Consider the following 15,956-nt stretch of genomic DNA (forward strand, 5'->3'; position numbering starts at 1 on the left):
AAAAGGTCAACAGTCAACCTATCTCCAAATTCGTCCCTTCATCTTTTGGGAACATAAAACTCATGTAGATAAGTACAGTCTATATTTGCATATGTAGAATTTATAAAAACAATGTCAGTTTGGGACTGTAGTAACAAACTGTTTAAAAACCGTAGGTAAAAAAAGGTGTAAAGTTGACTTTTGGTGAACCTAAAAACCTCCCTCTTATTTAGCTCCTGTCGTGTATACCCAGACCACCCATCTGACTTGTGTGTGAATGGTAGGTGAGGATGAAGTTCTGCTGAGGTGAGTTACATGATGGAAACTCCAACTTCTCTGGGCTTCCTTGGTTCTGCTGTTATTTCACGGAGCAACAGTCGGGGTCTGTTCCACAGCTGAGCTGCCAGCTGAAGCCTTTCAATCTGAGCCCTTCACTGAGGGAAACACAGCTCTTGAAAGAAGCCCAGTGTGTCTTGTCTGGAAGGGTCTGATACTGCCTGTGCCGTGTGTGCAGTGGCTCTCAGCCTGCGGGCAGGAAGGCTCTTCCTCGGGCAGCCACAGAAGGAAATATGTTGGAGAGAATGGTTTGGTGTGGGAGTGGGCAGGTCCAGGAGAGAAATTCTCTCTGAGGAAGTGGTCGGCAGCATGCGAAAGCTGGAGAACCACCAATGTAGCACATTCCGGGGCAAAACAAATAAATGCCAATGCAGATGTGTCCCTGGCAGCTACAGTTCGGCACACAGGCAAACTCTTAAATGCGCACCAGCCCTGAGCTCCGGGCCACTTATGGTGAGTGGGGCGAGCTGGCTTTGTTTACTCATCAGTCTACAAGCCATTCTGCCCCAGAGGGAATGTGACATGGGAACACCGTGAGCAGACCTGAGGCTGCTTCAGCCACGTGGATGAGGAGCAGCAGCCGCTCACGGCGATCCCAGAGACAGCTCGGGATGCTCCTGTGCGAGCTCGCAGGTGTGTGATCGGGCTCGGGGGTGCACACGGGCTCGGGGGTGCACACGGGCTCGGGGGTGCACACGGCTGCCGCGGTCGGTGTTGGGGGGCGCACCCCGACACTGCTCGGGAGCCGCGGTCCGGCGGGGCCGGGAGCGGGACCTGCAGCGAGCAGGGGGTGTGTGCCTGCGGCGGCTGACAGACACCCGGACACACAGGCGCACTCTCAGGCGGCAGCCCATTTGCTGGAGGGGTGTGCATGTGCGTGCGAGGGAGTGGAAAGGGGTGGCGGGATGGAGGGAGGGCGGCCGAGGGAAAGTCTGACACTCGGCGCAGAAGGAGCGAGACCCTCCGCTGCCGCCGCCGCCGCCGCCGCCGGGGAGGAGCCGCCGCGCTCGCAACGCCTCCGACACCCGGCCCCGGCCCCGCCGCGCTCCGGCCGCTCTCCGGCCCCGGCAGGTACCGGCCGGCCCCGCGGCTCTCCGGCCGCTGGGGCACTTTCCGCGCCGCGGGGAAGGGGTGGGGGCGGTGTGGGAAGGTGCCTGCGGTCCCCTCTGCCTGTCCCGGACGCTCCGCTCGTCTCTGCCCCGGGCGCCGCCGGGGCTGCCCCGGCAGGAGCGGAGCGGTGCCGGCACCTGGCGGCCCCCGGGCCACCTGCCTCGCTGTCAGCGGGGAGATGGGGCTGGCTTAGGAAGGGGCTAGGCTCTGCCGGGGTGGGCTTGGGGGTGAAGAGAGAGAAGGAAATAGTTTTGGGGAGCGGGGCGGTGAGGCTGTGAGATGGGAGAGGAGTTCGTGCGCTCAGCCCGGCACCCCTGCTCCGCAGAAGTGGCTCCGGGCTCTGGGAAGGCAGCAGGGCATGTTCAGCCCATGCTCCTCAGCAGAACTGTTGCTTACCGGAGCGCTGGCAGAATTTATTCCTTTCCACGCAGTCCTCCAGCATCGCCGTGAGCGCGACTGCTGAGCGCGCCCGTCCCCGGGAGCGCAGAGCACCTGGCTGGCCGGGGTGCAGCCGAAAGGAGATCGTTCGCCTGCTCACGAGGACCACCCTCGCTTCACTTTGTGAAGGAACTTCCAGGGTGGGAAAGCTCCTTGTTTTGCAGCGAATATTGCAAAATGAAAGCTGTTGCTTGTAGAAGGGAAACATTCCTGAGCGCGTTAGGTAATCGGTGACTGTGCTGCAGGAGCACAGAGCAGCCACCTATGTTTCCTCCAGAAGAGCTTCACTTTGATTTGAATTGGGGCAACTTGTCCAAGAATAATAGAGATAAATGGGACCAGAGGCTGAGAAAGCAGCAGTTGTCACTATGTCTGTGTCTCTGACAGAGGCCAGGAAGATGCAGGCAAGCACTAGAAGAATTGTACCATGTCACTTTCTCTCTTTTACTTGCAAATCTGGGGGACATGTAAAGAGACTTGATTTCGGTGTTTTGGAGGTGTTTAATGCTAACGGCACACCACCTCTATACCTTTTTTCAAGTCCTCATTAGTATAATTGATGTGATATTTCATCTTTGCCTTCTAATTATTTTATTTAGGTTATTACGGGCTTGATCCAGAAAAGCACATCATCTCCTGCAAAGTGTGAGGGTCAAAGTCTTCTGTGAAAGTTGGGTGTCTAAATAGTCTTTTAAAGAGAAATTGGGGTATTTTAATCCATGATTGTAAACTTATAGTCAGACAGAGATACCCAAATTCTGCAGGTGCCACACCTCTTTTTCTTAAAATTTCCAAGACAAGTCTTGCTCTGAGATGTCTCATAAATTGAAGCATTTTCGCCTTGATCAGGCTGAGAAGCTTGGCTTCACTTTTAGTTGAACTTTATTTTGGCTTGGACATCCAGACTAGCCTGAGATCCAGGAACTAAATTTGCTTTCCCTCTCCTTAGGGCTGGATTGATCCAGCAGGGATTCTCAGGGTGTGGACAGCAGAACAGGCTCCCATTAGGTGCAGTGCTGAAGCACTGAGAGTTGTGCTCTAGACCAGGCAGAAGTGCTGTGATTCAAAGTCTCCTGCAGTCAGTGTGTGGGCTCTGCCCTTGAGTGCTTTAACCAGAAATGGAAATAGCAGCTTCACCAGTCTCTGCTGTGACTGAAAATACAAGAATGACTTCTATTACAAAAGCTGGTAGGTGCTTTCAGGACAATAATCCCAGGAAGGGAGAAGTGCCACTCAGTAGTACTAAGTCAGGTGACTGATATGAGAAAGATATAATTTCAAGTTGTATTCCTGCCCTCAGCTTTGTCTTGGTGAGTAGCTACAGTCAGATCCCCAGAATACTGATACCTCTTTTTGACCCCACTCCCAAGTACTGGCCTCTGCCTGCTTCTTTCCCAACTGCAGGTTGTGCCATCAACCAACCTTCCAAAACACTGTAATTGCTCTGATCTTACTCTGCTGCTCAATGTTTTGGTTTTTTTTTCTTTTTTTTTTTGTTTTGTTTTTGTTTTGTTTTGTTTTGTTTTTTGTTTTCTGAGAGGTGATGTTTTCACTGCAGATACCACAGATACCACTGTGTTCATTTCACAAATTGTACTGCAGCCTGGACATTCTACTGGGATTTTGCAATTAAATAAAACAAGGCCCTTGGGGGGTGGGGGGGAGGGAAGTTTTAATTAAGGTAGAGTGTTAAAGGGAAATAGATGCTGTTCATTGGGAAAGAGCCCTTTAAATTGTTTGAGGATGCTGCATCTTTATTACTCAGAGATTGAGTAATGATAATTAAGCAGCTAACCATGTAAACAGCAAGATATTGAAAAGCAAAGGCAAAGGATGAAATGCTCCCAGCAGCACCTGTCCTTATTTTGATCCCAGCAGAAGGGATGTATATGCTCAGCCTCTTTTCCATGTCACAAAAAAGCAGAGGAGTGAATGTCCCACACAGTCAGGATCTTTACAGTTTAACTGGCAGAAAGCCATAAACATTGGAGTCACCCTGTGAGCCTGCTGTTAGCTCAGGGTGGCCAAAATAATGATGTCTTTCTGAATTCTTTTTTAATCCCTGTTCTGCTTTTCCTCTCATTCTTTTTGCTGTTAAAAATCCAGCAGCTGTAATCTCAGATGTCACTTCACTGTGTGTCGCTGACATACCGGTCACCTGTGGATCCAGAGAGGCTGATTCATCAGCTGGGAATCAGCTGAATTCCCAGCACATGCCAGGATTTCTTTGGCTAAAACCCCTGGAGCTGGAATTGGCCACTGAGCCACCTCTGTGCTCTTTGAGGTTTCCTCCATGAGGGAATCCTTTGGGGCTGGTTAAGCAGGCTTTCCCACCGCGCTCTCTTGGCAAGGCAGCCTGCGGGATTGCCGGAGCTGTGCTTGGCCCTTTGTGTTTTTAACCCCTGGAGAGAGCCAAAGGTGTGTGCTGAACGTCATTGCATCAGATGGACGCAGGGAACGTGCCCTGTGTTTGTTTTCCTTGCTTTCTGGATTCTCTCCAGCTGCAAACAAACAGCAGAGAGGCTCGCAGTACAGCCATGTGCATGAGATGTGATGTGTAGTGGCTGTATTTAGGTGTGAAGGAAATTTTGCTCCGTGGGTCTGCTATTTTTAACTTTTTTATAGTCCTGCACCTCTGTTACACTTCTCAACAGTTTCCCCCTGCCCCAACATTTCTGTCTGGGTTTTATATATTTTATAAACTTAGCAATGGCAATGAGTCATTATTTAAATAATCCCTGTATAAATCTTTAGCCCTTTTATCTTATTCTTTCTATCCTTGTGTGTTCAGAAAGGCCCCTCTCTGATATTGTTGGTCTTTTTCCACATTCTGGAGACGTGCTGCGAGAACATGCACGTGTTATCTGACAGTGGGTGATAGAAAAAAAGAAAAAAAGGCAAAAAATAAAAGCACAGCCCTTCTATTCTGCTCTCCCCAGCCTAGATGGATCCAACGTCACATGGAGGGGATCCAGGATGAGTCAGGAAACAGCGCTGTGGTCCAAAATTCCACTTTGCATTACAGCTGGGAGGCAGCGTTTAGCATCATGTGGATTTATTTTATTTTGACGGGAACTGCAAAATAACTTATGGAAGTCACATAACCTAATGGGCAGAAGAGATAACAGAAAGCCAAGAAGAACCTGGATTCCCATCTGGGTTGAATCATTGACTCAATTGACTATCAGGGTGATGGGTGTGGTAGTTTAAGCCTGGGACATTACAGTGGCCTTAACTAAGTCACTGCACTTCCCCCAACGTAACTGGAAAATGTGATTAATGTTCAGAGCTCTGTTGGTACCTGAGAGTTTCCCTAACAGTTTCCCTCGTCAGACTCAGCACAGGACATTGCAGACATTTTTTTCAAACCTAATTTTTCAGGACAAATACTAAATGGTTCAGAACATATGTGACTAAAGACAAGTTCATGCTTTAGAGCTTATATGTGCATGGAGACCTGTAGTTCTGCACTGCATGAATTTCACACTGTGTCTATTACTCAGCTTTCAGTAACACTTATCCTTTTTTGTACATCTTTGCATATTTTTCTTCCTGTGCTGCTATAAACAGAAGAGTTGTGTGAGCTTTGTCTTATAATGTGGTCAGTTTAAAAGCAAAATAAATAACCATAATTAAACTGTTTCCAATTTAGTTGGTCAGAGAATCAGGAGACTTGCAGGAAGCAGACGTCAAGCAGCAGAAGAGAGGCTGAAACCTCTGTAACATCTAAACATACTCCAGTGACCTGCTGGGTTGTTGCTGCTTTCTGATTTTTTTTCTCCAAGGGGGTGGGCAGAGGAGAAGTTACCAATTTTCCTGGAACATCCTCTTCCAAAATTCCTGAAGACACTGCAACACCAAGTCTGATCTCATCTTGTGTCAGCATAACTCATGCCTAAATGCACTGGGAACAGAAAGCGTAGGATTAACTGAAATTATACAAATCTGAGGCTGTCACAAAATGAAAGACTTGGGCCTGTTCTTAGTCTATCTGTACTTAGTGACTTCAAGAGACTTAAGCTCATGTTTAAAGATAGGCTGCTGTGTAAAATGCTCTCTTGAAAGAGTTACTTGCTTCAAGTCTAAGCCTAGAGTGAGATCAAGCCTTTTAAAAATTAAGTGCAGTCTTGAGTGCTGGTGTGGTGAAATAGTCCAGCTTAATCTTGGCTACAATTTTAAGATTTTGAACAGCTAGATCTAATGGTATGTGCCTACCTAGCCTGTTGTATTCCCCTGGAATTTATCAATGACACACTCCATATAATTGTGGTTACTTTTTGTCTGTCTAAAATCCTTTTTTGGTTTTGCAAGAAGCAGACTGCAAAGAGAGAGTATGTAAAAAATTCTTTCTTAAACAAAAGCAAAAAGTTGGTTTTTTTCCCCTTCCACAATGAAGAATTAAAACAATGTCTGTTGCTCTCATGCTCAATGTCAGAATTTCTGCTAAAAAATAGAAAGAAGAAATAGATGAATTTTTCATATGGAACTTATTCCCTGTAATTTTATAATGCATATATGTGAGGTTTTATGAAGGCTTATACTAAAAGGCTTTAGAACAGTGTCAAAAAGGAAAAATGCTCATAACATCCTTGGGTACCTAGAGAGCTCCACTTTGAGAGAGGGAAATAAAATAAAGGGCAATGACAAGTAGTAGTAGGCTGTTGCAAGTGCAGTTCCTTTTCTCCAAGATTTACAGTAAGAACAGCTCTAACTGTAAAGTTCTCTGCACTGTCATAATCTGTGGCTTTGCAGAATGTAGCATTCTCATATCCCTTCTCTCACCTTGTGAAAGAAAAGTTCCACCAGCATATAAGTTACCTTTAAAAAATCCTTTACCTAATTTCATGTCTTATTTCCTTTTTTAAGCAGGTGCTTGAAAACCTTTATGAAGAACATAAATAAATCTTCAAAGCTGGTACTATACTGTGTCCTGGTAATAGAGTGATCATTTGAAGATCCATCATTTGTTCAATAGAAATCAGAGAAGACGCAGGAACAGATTTAGCATTTGTGTTTATATAGTCATTAGTTACAAGCAGTGGGCCTTTACTCATTCAGAGGGGTTTTTATTAATTTATTAGCCATGTTTCAATAGCATTGGGAGGGGGCTGTGAGACCTCGTAGAATGAATAAATGGTTTGGGTTGGAAGGGACCTTGAAGATCATCAATTTCCAAGCCCCCTGCCATGGGACTCCTTTGGGATCCACAGCAATGAGCTCTCACAGCAGACTGGTATGAGTAGGGTCAGTCTTTTACTTCTACCAATACTTAAAATAAAACCTAAATTGTAAAAGGATATTTCAGTGGCTCAGGTGCTGAGGTGGCCTGGAAGGGGAGTTTCCCAGGTGTGGGTCAGAGCAGTGGTGTTGCTGGTGTTCTGGAGCTTGGCTTTCTCAGCCTTCTCAGTTCCACATTTTTGTGAGCCCTCCCTTGTCAGGCCCAGCAGAAGGAGTCTGGCTTTGCCCAGCTGCTGCATCTTCAGGGATGAGACTTCTTTTTCTGGATCTGCCCCAATTAAGGTTTTGCTATCAGTGTTGGTATTTCCTACCTGGTACTGAGCTACACCATGGAATGAATCATAAGGAGACCAAACCTACCTGTTCCCAGAGGAGCATGGCAGCCCAGGAGCTGCTGGATGGAAGGTGTTGGGAGAAGTAGATCTTCTCATTTCAGTCTGTGGGGAGAGGTGGGCACACTTGGAGCCCACCCCAGCTCTGCAGGTGTTTCTGAGCTCCTCTGCCGGTTTCTGAGCGCCACAGACACTGAGCAGTCACAGCTCTGTTGTGTGTGCACCCTGTGGTGCAGGTGCTGTGGGCAGGGGTGGCTACATGTAAAAGCTGAAAACAGCAAAAGACAGTTTTATTCTGATCTTTAAGGCTGAACTTGGCTGACTGAAGAGTCAGTTAATATCATAAATCTCTGTTATTAATCAGATTTTTTTCCTAAAACTATTTTAATAGGCGAGGATGCTTTACATAACTACAGTCTGAATCATTGTGGTCAGTTGATCTGATGTTTTGTACAATCTCTAATCTTGTCAGAAGTGAGGTTTTCTCAGACCTCATGAAATCCAAGGTGTTTATTTTAAGACTCAATTTATTATTTTGCAAATTGAACTCAAAGCTTTGAAGGCTTTAAGGAAAAGCTGACTTGATGTAATTTTTGGAATATCACCCCCACCTCACTGAGGAAAGAAAAGAATTGGTGCATCTAAGGAAGTTACTAACATTGTTCATACCCAAAGGTGTTTTAGGTGTGCTCTTTCTAGAAAAAAAAAGGTGCATTCAGCTGTGCTCCTCTGTGCTGTCTGTCTTTTTAAGATGAATGTCCTGGGTAATACTGTTTGCAGTGTACGGGTTTGTTTTGGAGTTACAATTCGGTGTTTAGAGTCCTCTAGTGACATCTACAAAAAGCAGATTTATTTAATCTCATAAAGCTGCCTCAGCTTGAAAAAAAAGTAAAAGTTGGATTTATGGCAAAGAAATACCTTCCCCAGTATAACATCCCAACTACCTGTGCAACTTCCAGTGAAGTGAAGGGAGTTTTCACATGGAAAGATTTTCCATCCTTAGATAAAATCATTAGAAGCTTCAGCCTAGGCTGAAGATTGATTAAACTTACATAATAAAATTTATGTGAAGGGGGAAATGGGCTGATTTTCTTAAGGTATCTGTCTACAAATTCACATGTCTGTGATTTGGTTTTTAGGTTGGTGAGTTGTTTTTTTTTTTATATTTCCGTAAAGAGTTTTACACGTCTAAGTACAGATAAATTGCTGTGCTGTCCTCAGGAGACTGAAGCTCCTGTGTCCTTTGCTTCCTGTGACTTTGCTACAGCTCATTACTTTCCTAAATGGCAACACGAGCACCATTATGGAGCTCGTAACACAGACAGTTATCTCCTCAATGGTTCTTAAAATCAAATCCTTCCTGCTTGGTGAAAGATGAGTTACTGTGCTTTGGCTCCTTAAGTGATGCAGTGATGGAAGGATTGGTTTTTTTTCTCTATTTGTTGCTGTTGTACATTGATGTGTAAGGATGAAGAACGAGTACTGAAGCACAATACACTACTGAAAGCTCCAGTGCCAATTTCTCTGGTTTTTCACAGCCTGACAGAAAAGCAGAAGGTGTGTGCAGCAAACAGTGCAGGGAGTTCATCTCAATCCAAATATCTGCCTTCAAAGCAAGAGAAGAAAGAAAAAAACAGAATGCAATTGTTGTCTTCCATTTAACAGCCAAGGTGAGATGCTGTGGTCTATCCTTTTTTTTCTACTGTGCTGTATCTGTGGTACTGTCAGCATGTCCTGTGGCACAGGGTCTTTCCTAAGAGGAATTGTCCATCCTTACCTTTTAGTGGCAGCAGTTCTCCAGGTGATTTCAAGTCACAGGACAATCTGCTCCTGCTTCCAAACTCCCCTCTGAAATTTAATCTCCTTCCTACAGTTAAACTCTCTCTTGTACTTTTGTAAAAGCTTCAGGCATTGTTTTCCTGTATCCTGTCAATTCCCAGAAATGGCCCTGACATGATGAAAATCTCTCACTCCCCAGGGGTACTCTGCCATGTGGGGTGTTAAACTGTTAAAGGGAGAGAATTCAGACAGATTTCGGGTCTTGTGCCAGGTTTTCACGACAATGGTAGAAATTCCTTTGTGATAACATTGATATCACAGGCACAGCTGTTCTGCAGTTGGTCAGTGATGAAATATAGATAGCCATTTTCTTAGTGAAGACAGGCTTTACTTCTATTTTTATCCTAGGTTACCACCATTATTTATGGGTAATAAAATCTGTTCTAGTAAATGGTGTTGAAAAAAAAAAAAAGTACTTTCCATCCTTTCTGTGCTTTCCTTCCTTCCTTTCCCTACAAACAAGGTAAATGGCACTGAAGTGGTGTGAGAAAAGCATTTTGGAATGTGTGTGGATTTGTTGTGGTTTATTTTCCATCCAGGAATTCAGCATGACACAATGGAAAGTGGGATTCGACATCTCCAAGATAAACTATTAGACAGCCTATAAAGTGCTGCACTCATCTTTATAAGATAAATAGTGTGTAAGGCCAGAATAACTGGGACACAGTGGCTTTGATAACAAGCAGCATTGTTATCTTCAGTGCAAGCATCAGCAGAGATTACAGTGCTCTGTTGTGGTGGCCCTGGGGGAATCTCACAAGGCCTTGCAGTAGGCACTGTACAATTTGTTTTCATTCTTTTCTCAGCAAAATACTGGTTTGATGCTTGGAAAGCATGACCCTGTTTAAATTGTGCTGACTCTCTTCATTCTGGTTTGAGCCACATGGGAGGAGAGGTGTGAGCACAAGCAGTTAGAAAAGTTGAAAAGGTGCAGATGGAGGATGGATAAATTAGTGATTGACAGTGAGCAGACAGTTTGTTCTGAAGAGCCAGCAGAACTCTGTGAGCCTTGTGCTCAGGATTCAGGATCCTCAGTTGGTGTTTCCAGTACTCTCTCCTTGAAGATCAGTAGCTTTTGTCCAAATTATTTTACTAGATCTCACTGATGGGATCTGGTCTAAGCTGCCCTTGCATTGTATTATGGAAATGGCACATTATATTATGGCTTAGCCTGTGTGTGCCACTGCTCAGAAGGAAAACCCAGCTCTGCTGTGGGGGCTGCAGCAATCACTCAGAGCTCTTTTTGGAATTCTCAAGTTGAAGATGTGACCTCAGTCCCATGGGTGTCTTTTGTTGTGTAGCAGTCATTTCCACCTCCTGCTTTTCTCTTAGACTGGGAGAAAGTTCCAAAATAGGCATTTGAGTTTTTGGCAGTGTTTGCTGCCTAAGCACTTACCCTTCATTCCCTTACAGAGATATGGTGCTGTGAGGGATTCTCTGGTGTGTGTAAAACTCTGAAGTAATTTGTTCCTCTGGTGCTTTGCAAGACAGGTTGGAACCCCTGACAAAGAACAAACATATTTTGTTGTTCTGGAGCTGGTGGATTGGGCAGAACTTTCTCATATTGGTGTGGGAGATTTAGATTTAACTTTTTCTGTTTCAGAAGATGAACTAGGCAGTCCCATGCAAAGGATGTTGCAGAATGTTGTTTTCTTGATATCCCCAGAAACTGAATCTTATTTGGACAATAAGAGCTACTCCACAAACAAGCTACTTGATTCAATCTAGGGGTAACATGTTAGGCTTTAGGAGTCTAATTAATACAGGAGATGATCAAATACCCCTCTAAAAACCAGAAGTCTGAAAACCTTTTTTCAGTTATTTCAGTAGCTTTCTTGAAAGATGCATGGTACTTTACCTGTGTGTTTCCCACAAGCTGCCCATACTCTGTGCTCATGGTTTCTGAAAACAGAACGTGGTTAGACTTTGATAATTCAAGGTTTATACAGGATTGTTTTGATTAGTTAGGGATCAAAGCAGCTATCCTAGAAGGGGGAGCACTGCACTTGTATAGTACCAGAAACAGTGGTTTTGCCTTGTCATTTGCCTGAGTAGTATGGGTCTGACACCTCTTTCTCCACAGAAACTGGCTTTTCTGTTTCATTTTAATGAGATAATTGCCAAAAAAATCTTTCCAGATGAAAGGAACAGAGACTGTTTCATAAAGTGACCCATACTGCAACCCAGGTGCAAGTTCCAGGCAAGTCAGAGGACCTGCTGAGCATCCAGCAGTTCTCCCCAAGATTATTCTAAGAAGCACATATCAGCCAGGGCTGGAGCCTGCTCTGGACTGATAAAGGTTGTCTACATGTGGGAGTCAGCTTCTGTTCAACTGGAATAACAGTGTGCAGAGTGGTATCTTCCTCACACTGACTCTGCCTGGCCTGTCTGCCCTAAGGCTGTTGTTCAAATGAAGTAAGTTGCTTCCAAATTAAGTAAGTTGCTTCTTTCTAATACACTCTCCTGTGTGATGTGATTGCAGAGCAGGCAGTGTGCTGCTAATTCACATCTTTCTGTGTCTGGACTCTCATGTTGACATGCCCCAAGTGTTTAAATTTTAAGGTCTTGGTCAATTACTTCTCTAAGTGCAAGAGACACAGTGTCATTGCTCTGTGCTGTGATGCAGAGTGCTCAGAAGCTGCATACCAGAGCAGAACTCTGAAGTGAATGTTGTATTTTCACTGATTTTAATGCGAGATCCAACTCTGTGCTGGTGTTCCTGTGTTTAGTTGTATCACAGTAACACCTAAAAAATCCTGGAATTTTGGCCTTACTGTGCTCTTACTGCTAAGTTAAGATCTAAGAATAGCTTAGAGGAGATCAGTAAAAGTTAGAAGGGAGGTTTGGAGTCAGGTTTGATTTATGAGGAAGAATAAAAGGCTTTGAGTGTTCATAGCTTGTTAGAGTTTGACAAAGAAGAAGACATGACTGTAAATACTTCAGAAGTTTTATTCAAAAAACAGCAGAGGATTTGCTTGATTTTAAGGACATTCCAGAGGTTAGGAGAGCAGCTCAGGAGACCTGGGGTTAATTCCATGACATATGTCCTTAAGGCAAGTCAATTCTGCTTACATCCCAGCAAATTCCTAAGGGCACCCAACTGCCTCTGCTTTGTCTACATCACTGAGTATTTGTCAGCTGATTGAAAAACACCTAATTTAGACAATTAACTTGGTAAATACCTTTACAGGGCTAGAACTTGGCCTCTACCTGCCTCAGCTGTATGTGTAAATGAGTCAGAGTTACCATTTATCATGGAAAAAGTGTGAGAATTACAGGTTTGGAAACTATGGATGCTCAGATATTATAACAATGCAAGTACAGTGAGTGGAAAAGCTAATTAAGATGGGATTGATTTCACTTGTCTGAAGTGTGAGATGGTCACCTAATCTTCTTCTGTTTTCTGTAGAGGATGAGGTGCTCCCAGGGGCAAAGCAGTATCTGAGCCAGGGGATGAATTAACTTGGCAGTGCCTGTCTCTGCCCTCCCTGGAGGGAGCCAAGACAATGCCTGAATTTTAGATGGTTGGAATTAGGCAAGATGAATGTTATCTTAAGAATATAAGGATCAAATAAAATCAACTCAGCTTGATTTTAAGGGGGAAAAAAATGTCTTTACTGGATGTGTTTGCTGAAATGTCCTTTTAAAACAATTATATAAACCACCTCAAAGAACTTGTGTTTTCTTCCTTTTATTTCTTGTAAAACATTCTTGTAAAGCATTCAGGAAATGCTTTTATTAATATCTAAGTACATGACAGAGCTCCCATTTCTACTATTTCCTTGAAGCAGTCCTTACACACAGTAGCAACATCTCAAGAAGTGCTGGTGTGCTATGCATTAGTAAAAAGGTTGTATTATGTACAGCCTACATGTCCCACGTTACCCAACAGTACACTTGGAAATCCAGACATGAATAACTAAATGGGAGCTGAGCTCTTTTGGCAACCTCCTTCTGATGGCTCTTGCTTGCATACAACAGCCTGAGTGGTTGGAGATACTGTGTTAGCTCTAGGTGGTTGCTGTCTCCTTTAAAGGGACTGATCCTCAGAAGAAATGCAGTTATGGACATTGTGAATTTTAAGAAAAAAAAGAAGTGGGAAAATTAAAGTTACTCAGAGAAGTTACAAAAATTTTGAGAGCTCCTATGGGCTCCGCTGGAGGTCCATGTGTAAAGCAGCTGTAGGATGGCAGGGATCTGAGGGAAAGTTAGGCAGTATAGATTCATGAGGAAGACCAGGATGACCTATGTGGGGTCTCTGCTGACCCATGCAGTGGCAGAAGTTCTCACTTGAAAGAAAGAGCAGCTTAATTAGTCTGTGCTGTTGTTGGTGTGACTCGATGTCAGAGTCCTTCCCCCCTTGTAGGATCACATTCAGTATTACCCTGCAGTGACTTTGTGAGTAGTTTACTCTTTTTGGTTTGTGCTCCTGCTGTCAGGCTTTGTCCCTCTTGTTTTGGTATCTCCCACCTCCAGCCTCTCCAGAGCTCACCTTCACAGAGCTCTTCTGCCTTTGTCCTCTGGCTCATCTAGTGATGAAGAGACAGGGATGTGTGAGCAATCAGTCACTTCAGGGACAGGGACCTGGTGTCAGAGAGCCTGTGGATTTCCAGTATGGTACTGGACTAGACTTACACTTGGGAATGTCTAAATGTGCTCAATTCGGAAGTGTTTGCAGAAATTTATGTTTATTGTTTTTGCTTGACCTTGCAGACCCAACACTAATGCTTTGGAAATCAGAGCTGAACAATCCTAAGAACTTAGAGGGACATGCAGGTTTTGCACAGAGGACCTAAACACAGTGGGGATTTTATCTGTGTGTAAAGCAGTTGTGACCCTGATCAGGAGGTGAAATAAATACTCCTTAATTTAAGAAATGCTTTTAGGTTATGAGACTGTGAGCTTAGAAGCTCATCTTAACTAAAGTGAGACTTAGTGAGTTAGGTGGGAGGTGCACCCATTGCTGGATCCCCAGGCAGCCTGGGCTTGAATTAAGATTTGTGTTCCTGGACACCATAAGGACTTTTGGCTGTTCCTGCTGTAGGCAATGTGTAAGGGAATGAAGACACAGATTATGTGAATTGCACCGAGATCAGCTGCCTTCTGGGCTCCCTTGACACCCCGAAGCCATAATCCTCCCGTGGGTCACTCCAAACCTGTGGTTTCACACCACCCACTTTGTGCCCTAATTCAGCAGGCAGTGAAAGGTGTTTTCACGTGCCCAGAGCTTCAGGCATGCAGAGGACCAGTCTGTATGTGAGTGTTTGTCCACAGGTCACTGCAGGTTGTAAAACATCGTACCAAGCACAGAGAGAAAAGAAACAACAGTGATAGGAGCTGGATGTTGGCTGTATATTGCCAAGTAGTTGTTGTGCTCTGCCTGCTACTCTTACTAACAACTGTCTCACTTTTTCCTCCCTCGGACTGTTTTCTCCATCTGGTCTCATTCAGTATGTATTTAGACTTCAGGCTGCAAGGAGGAGAGGCCCTTGCATCCTACTTGATAGTATGTGCAGCATTATGGGGTCCTGCCCTGGCTGGGGCCTCCAGGCACTGTCCCAGTGTAAATAATACATAAAAATACATCAGCAGTGTCCCATCGATCAAGGAAACCATACAGAGACTTAACAGTGATTTGGTATTGAATTGCTCTACTGTCTGCCATGGTATTCCTGCACTAACTCGCTGTAGTTTTCTGAATTAAAACTACAACGAGCCCATACAAAGCCTGGTGTCTGTGGGCAGTGTGCAGGGAGCTGGGGGAACCTGACATTGCTAAAATCAGGAAGTGGGCCAAAGATGATCTACAAGTCCGTGGAAGAACACATCTTTTGTGATGTTCAGGGTTTTATCGTTTTTATTTTGGAGGCTTTCCAAGATTTAATAGCAAAAGAGCAACCAAAAGCTTGGTTGAAGCAATCAGACCAGATTTCAGCTGCAACAACAACAGAAATAGCCCGAGCCTTTGTAGAAATTTCTTCTCTTGTGACACAGCAACTGCTCATGTTGCACCAGGTGAGATTACATTAAGGAAAACAACTGAGTGATGCAGGCAGCTTTTGAGGTGGTCAAATGCAGTACACAACAAAAATAGGAACTATCACATGCTAAAGTTAATCTGCACTCAGAGCTAGACTGTTTGCTGTACATAAAGAGCATGAGTTGAAACTGATGAACAAAATTAACAGTTGTTTTAGAGACCAAAGGTATACCTCAGAAATGAGGGAGGACTGTTTTTATTCAGTTTGGAGTCATGAAGGTGCAGTGATTTGCTCTTGCACAGTTAGAGGGAGTTAACAGTTCCTTGCAGTCAGTTTGATGGGATTGCTGAGGGGGTTTGGGAGGAGGAAATGGACAAGTCCATGGCCACTGAGTATACATGTCTTGTGAGAGCAAAGCACTGGACCTGTAGCACCAATTCTCAGATGCTTTTCATGAGAAATTGAAAGCATTTTCAAACCGTGGATCCACTTAAATTTGAAAGATCATTTTGTCTAAGTCCTTTTCTATTTAAAGCATCCCTGGAGGTGCAAGTGCCAAGAACTGTGCAAGTGAGACTCCTAATTCTTTCTGTATCAGACAAACTGGTGCTCCTGATTTCAGTTTCTGCACACTAAATAAAGTCCTTCTGTTCTGCAGAAATCTTTATAAATACATGTTGGGAGTCTTTGGTTTCCACAGATC

The 15,956-nt window shown here is 44.4% G+C and overlaps 1 protein-coding gene across 3 annotated transcripts in view; it reads left to right on the forward strand.

Annotated features, from left to right (window-relative positions):
* Positions 1 to 779: 779 nt before the first annotated feature.
* The window catches only part of SEMA3D (semaphorin 3D), a 131,132-nt gene continuing 115,955 nt past the window's right edge, over positions 780 to 15,956 (forward strand). The window contains exons 1-2 of one of the 3 annotated variants that reach the window (XM_009086870.4): positions 780 to 948; positions 8,972 to 9,103. The gene's annotated coding sequence lies outside the window, so the exon portion shown is untranslated. Of the gene's footprint in view, positions 949 to 1,240; positions 1,387 to 8,971; positions 9,104 to 15,956 lie in introns of those variants that run through there. The other 2 variants (XM_030238346.2, XM_030238347.2) reach the window with 2 other exon arrangements.

This window comes from Serinus canaria, chromosome 1A (assembly GCF_022539315.1).
Source record: "Serinus canaria isolate serCan28SL12 chromosome 1A, serCan2020, whole genome shotgun sequence".
Classification (NCBI taxonomy): domain Eukaryota; kingdom Metazoa; phylum Chordata; class Aves; order Passeriformes; family Fringillidae; genus Serinus; species Serinus canaria.